This window comes from Pinus tabuliformis, chromosome 3_2 (genome assembly GCF_031772625.1).
Source record: "Pinus tabuliformis cultivar Carrire ecotype Pingquan chromosome 3_2, CPIR1, whole genome shotgun sequence".
Lineage (NCBI taxonomy): Eukaryota > Viridiplantae > Streptophyta > Pinopsida > Pinales > Pinaceae > Pinus > Pinus tabuliformis.
This window is the reverse complement of record NC_142302.1, coordinates 949,154,826-949,161,112: the sequence shown is the minus strand read 5'-3', so window position 1 is coordinate 949,161,112 and position 6,287 is coordinate 949,154,826.

The window sequence follows — 6,287 nt, the reverse complement described above, 5'->3', positions numbered from 1 at the left end:
AAATTATTGTGTTTTTGTGTGTAGATGTAATATGCAAGCGCAGCTAAAGTATATAAAATTATAAGCTAGTTAATTTTTATGATTTTTAAAATTTTAGTAACATCATGCATTAATTGTTTTGATCCTTTTTGTAAATGGATATCTATCAAAACAATTACTAATAATAAAAAAAAATAGTATGTCAAGTTGAAGTTAAAGTTTTAAATAATATTCAAAACTAAATCTTTTGTTCTTTAGGTATATATAAATTGATATTGACTATTATTTTATTATTATTTATTATCTTTATTATAAAACTATTGTTATTTTTTAACTACTCATTTTATATATCATTTTCAAGAATATGGAATCAACTATTAATAAAGAAAAACAATATCATATTTTTCAAAGAATTTTTGTGCATAAAAAAATAAAATTTTTAATAAATATATAAAAAATAAATCAATATTTCAATTTTTTTTAAACATTGTTTAACATTATTATTTAGTAATTTTTCATCTTAAATATTAATTTCAAATGATAAAATAATATTTAAAGCTAATAAAATAATGATATTTAAATATATTTAAAGCAATAGAATGTTGCATTTTAAAGATTTTAATGATATTTAAAGCAATAGAATGTTGCATTTTAAAGATTTTCATTTTAAGAAATTTCATAAATATGAGCATTTGAAAAAATTTAACTTCACTCGAGAAGAATTCCAAATTAACAAAGATTTAAATTAATTCATAAAGATTGTGATTTTGAATGTTAAAATTGTTTTAAACTCCAAATGACGGCCAGGAAAACTCTCCTTATATGGTGGGGAAGCACGATTCCAAATGACCACAACAAGAACTCCAGATCGTTGTAATTATTTTGGATGCATAAAAGTGTCGTTTCTCCAGATCGTTGTAATTATTTTGGACGCATAAAAGTGTCGTCTTCCTCATATGGTAGTGAAACACAATAACTTTTGTTCTGCAATTGTTCCGCGAAACATATAATGATGACTATAGCTTCTCTGCTAGTGCGAAACCAGTTCAATTATTAATTCCACTAATCACAATAATAATAAAAATTATAATAATATATAACTCACTTTTAAATCTCAAAATCTAAAACTTTATATAAATATTACAATATTAAGATAATTAATAATTAGAATACTCCGAACCTTATATTACTCTGTAGTGTCTCTACCTCATCAAAACCTAAATATCTCAAACTTCCTTAGGGATACTCCCTATGAAGCTAGACTCCCTCTTAGTTTACACGATCTCCATCGGCTCACATGCTTCCACTGTGCACTCTCTAATCCACTAGGCCTTCAAACTTGGCTCTAATACCACATTGAATTTCCCTGGGACATGAGAGTATGGGTTTGGTCTTAGAATCCTTAATACAAACAGACTCAAATTCCTTAACCATCCTACTTTTCACATCGGAAAAATACACATCAGTGAATCAACTAGTGCACATGAAATTTTTTAAATCTTTCAACCCTTCTTCATTATATTAATAATCTATAATACAACAATCTATGGATCCCATACTAGCGACCGTGACCCTCATATAATCACTCATACAAGAATAAAAACTAATGCTTGGAGTAAATCACTTTGACTACTAACCTACCTTAGACAAGACAATAACTGACCTACTTGCTGATAGTTGCCACACACAACCCTTTCAGTCCATGTGTCCTGAACTCATTTGAAGGCCCATATGTTCCCAATATCTAGCAACAAGAATTTACCTCTATCAATGAATTTTTCTCCTTCAGGTGACTCAACGCGATTCACCAATCTTCCCTCTATTTGATCATTATTCTATCAACAAATCAACACATAGGGTCTTCTTGTGAGTTGCTCACAATTCTATATGTGAACCACTCCTAACTTTCCCACTATTGCTCCTCAACACTTAGGGACATATTCCCTCTATTTCCTTCCTGTGTTGGTCCAATGAAGACAAACATAGGGCATGGGGGATGCCTTTATTCTCACTGAAAATGTCCTTTCATAATAAACTAGGGCTATCAATCTGGATCTCTTAGCTACACTACCTTAGCTCAATAGTTTTTCCTCTCATAGCATGCTTGATGTCTAGCTCAATCATTACACTTTAGGCTCTCTGTAGAAGTCACCAAAAAACCCTCCTTAATGTAATTATTATGCCATACACTTGTCCCCAGCTAGACCTCTATCTTCCCATCCCCACTCGACTCCTTGACTAATATTTGGCCACCATAACTTCCCTCTCCTAGGGCTTGTAGATCTACCCTATAACAGTGAATAGGATGCCTCCTAATCACTTTTCTTGTCTCAGCTATACTGCTACTCAATATAATTAAGATCAATCCCTTTAGATCACTATAACTAGCACTCTTATCTTTCATTTGTTCACACAAAATTAGGGAACTAGGGCTGCTAAATATTGTTTTCCATCTCCTATGAACAAACTTATATAAACCCTTCTTTCTACTTGACCTGACAACCCTTTTCCCTTGTCATTCTCCTCTTCTTTAGTTCACACTTGAAGATATTTTTTCCTCATAAAGTATCTACTCATACACAAGACTTGTGCATGCACCAACCACCCTGATCTCAGGGATATACCAACAAAACTTGTGTCTCCTCTAGAGTCTCGACCCTACCTTCTAGATTAGAACCAAGGCTTCACAAATCAGACTACTGACATGGATACTTTCGTTGCAACATCACTGGAGTAACCCTAATCTAGGGTGTACAAATTCTATCCTGAATTCTTCAGGACCTTCCTCCATCACTTGGCATCAAATCTCATGGAAGCCATGCCCTTGTTCATGACGTCTTGATGTCTGTGTTAAGGTCTGAGTGCTATAAATTTTCTAAGTGTTTAGGGCCTCTTTTAGGGCATCCAAATCAACTACAGGTGGCCCTAAACTCAGCTTATACTTTCCTTAAACTCAACCCTAATGAGTGTTAATTATAACTCTGATATCTAAAGATTTGATTTGAGTTGGTACATCAGGATAAACAAGAAAATATGCAGGCTGATTTCATGGGAAATCCAGTATAACTGCATGAATATATATATATATATATATATATATATATATATATATATATATATATATATCTAAAAAAAAATTAAGGCCAAATGATACAGCTGTAAACTTCAAGGGGAAAAATCTTAACCTTGTCTTTGTTGGTTTGATGCTTTTTCTTTATAAGCTAAAAAGGGTCACCATAAGAAAATTATGCAAGTTAGGAACTCACGACACTGAATATCAACCACAGATGAGGGTTCAAAACGATGATCACAAAAAAATCTTGAATGTGATGGATCCAAAAACTTATTTGAAACAAAATGAAAGTGTATATGAAACACTCTAAGGAGTTTGTGGTCTTAACATTGCTTAAAGGACTGATAGCGGATATAGGTAAAATGTGATTAAAAATAGGTAGATAACTGAGTAAGGTAACTAAGAAAAATGTGGCATTAAGAAGAATTAATACGTGATAAAGAAAATGCTGGTAGTATATTGAAAAAAGTGTTACCTATACATGTTGTCAACATGGAAAGTGCAAAAAGCCACTAGTCAATGTTATCCCAGATAAGTACCTTACAGAAATTCAATATGATTTCTATAGACATAAGTTAAATTTCATCAAATGATTGATTATAATGGGCATATTCTTTCAAAATCATTATTTCAAGATAACCCCACTAACATGATGTGTTGAGGAAGTTGACATGCCCAAAGATGCAATGATGGGAAGGGCCCCATAGCTGATTGCACTTGAAAAAAGAGAGGGAGGACATGTAACCTCCATACCTGTTGATCAATAATTTGTAAAATAAGAGAATAATGCAAACCCCAAGAAGACAGTTGTGAGAAAATTATGGGTAAGACATGTCAAAGAAGTACGAATGTAAGATTTGGTGATGTAATTTTCTTGTTATCTTTTGTTGATTTTAAGTATGGCATACTACTTTAGATTATGCCCTTGAATTGCCTTGTTCTTTTAGCCTCAATGGTCTACTGGGCAAGGCTTGATTAAGAATTTGTATGAAATAAACAACGGATATATAACATGGACATGATTGAATCCATTTGAACAAAGGACAAAGATAATATCTACTGTAGAAGTGGTAAGTTGAAGCGATTGTCCTAGAAATTTGGTAATGTTTTGGTTGTGGCGTATTTGATACCATGAAATTATGATGGTGTCTAAAGAACATAACATTGATTGCAAACCATCATGGGGACAAGGTGAGGCAAATACTCATTGAACTTAAATAATAATAATAGATTATTATAAAAAGTATGATTACTGTTTCAGTGGTCTAATAAAATAATTAGCAATTCCCATGGTGGGGAAAAACTATTGTTTATTAACACTCCATAAAACCTCACATGTGAAGGTAGTAAACTAACATGATGTTGAATGAAGTGAATAACATGCTGTGAACCGATATGGAAGAAAAGAATTATACTAGAGTAACATAGTGCATGTGAGACAATCAATATGCTTGCGAGCGAAAAAGGGAGAAGTTTAATGACTATACACAGAAATAAAATTACATATAAGTTTCATCAACAACATGTAATGCAGGATGATAAATGCCAAAATTGGAGGAATGTTGCAAAGTGAATTCCTGGTTTTGCACTAAAAGAAAATAACAAGTAGCCCATGATGGGCACAATTAAGTTTACTTGGACAAAGTAGACAACTATATAGCCACATTGAATATGGAAGGAAAAGGAATTTATCCTAAACTTTACTCATGCATGACTAATGCATATGTAACATTCAATAAGTCTAGTAGTGCTACCTAGCATGATAATAAATTAGTTGCAATCTATCATAAAATACAAGAACAATAAATGGGTTTTTAAATATTATTATGTAAGTAATGCAAATGGAATTGGCACTCCATGATCTAAAATTTATAGTGGGACCACATGGTGTGGGACCACATGGTGGGGTCCTTGTCGATTGGAAAAACCATTTGGTAAGTAAAAAGGATTTCATGTCATTGTTGATGAGTTTACAATAATGTTGCTAACTCTTATTGAGTTCAGGTTGTTGACCCCTATTGGGTTGTGATGCATGTTCATGACCCTTGCTGGGTACATAAATAAAAATTGATGGTGCCTGTAATAGAATATGAAATGATTATATATATACATGTTTCTTAAATAATGATCGATGGAAACTAATGATAGATTTGATGATTGTAAATGTAGGTTGAACCATATGGAGAGTTCTTGGTGAATCTCTGTGTATTCTTGATTAAAGAGAAATCATGCTATGGAAGCAAGATATCACCCATGTTAAAGTGTTGTGAGAACACTTTAGCCCAAAATAAGGAAATTGGGAAGATGAAAATTTCATGCATGAAGCAAATCCCAACCTATTTTGAAGGGCTAGAAGCAAACACTGAGGAAAGTGTTTCACTTGTGGGAGGGGAGATGTAATATCCCTCAATGAAAAGTAAATATTTAATTTATTTTTACTAAAATGATTTGGAAGACTACTTAACATTAATAGATAATAAACATGGATATTTATTTTAATTTTATTAATTGAAATTGGTTATGGTTTACCAAAGAACTACTAAAGGTAAAAAATGCTAAGTGAGAATTTTACTTACCATATATTTAAAAGACAATTTTTCCTCTCCGTAGAGATAAATTATCTCAGTTAAGTAGAAGGGAGCCAAGAGGGTGAGGGAGTTAGGTAGAAGGGAGCCAAGAGGGTGAGGAGGAAAGCCTGAGGCAACCTAGAGACTTCGAATCTGGTTGGAGGAAGTCCAAGAGAGGAAATGAAATTAGAGACTTCGAATCTAGTTGGAGGAAGTCCAAGAGAGGAAATGAAATTAATTCCTCAGGCAAGACGTTGTTAAACAAGGGTAGAAAACTGCAAGAAAAATGGATTCTTGAGCTGGTTGGCTAGTGGAATACCCTGTTAGACCTATAAGGTCTATAATAAAACTAGATAGACCTAGTGTGGTCAAAAGTTTCAAGGGGGACCTGTTTTGGTACCTGTCTATAGAATTGTTCTAGAAGTAAACTACATCGGGGGAGTAATAGTAAAGGTTACATGAACTCATTGGTCGGGTGGAGCATTATTTTCTCCTCGGTAATTTGATGGTGGCCCAAACCTAAAAATAGATAATTATTTTGTATGGTTGATTTCTAGAACTAAAGTGTCTTTCTGTAACTGTAGAGATATAAGTGACTTTCTTATGAATGATTGGTTATAATGGAATAGTATAACTTGTCTAAGATAAATTTGTGATTGACATAATGG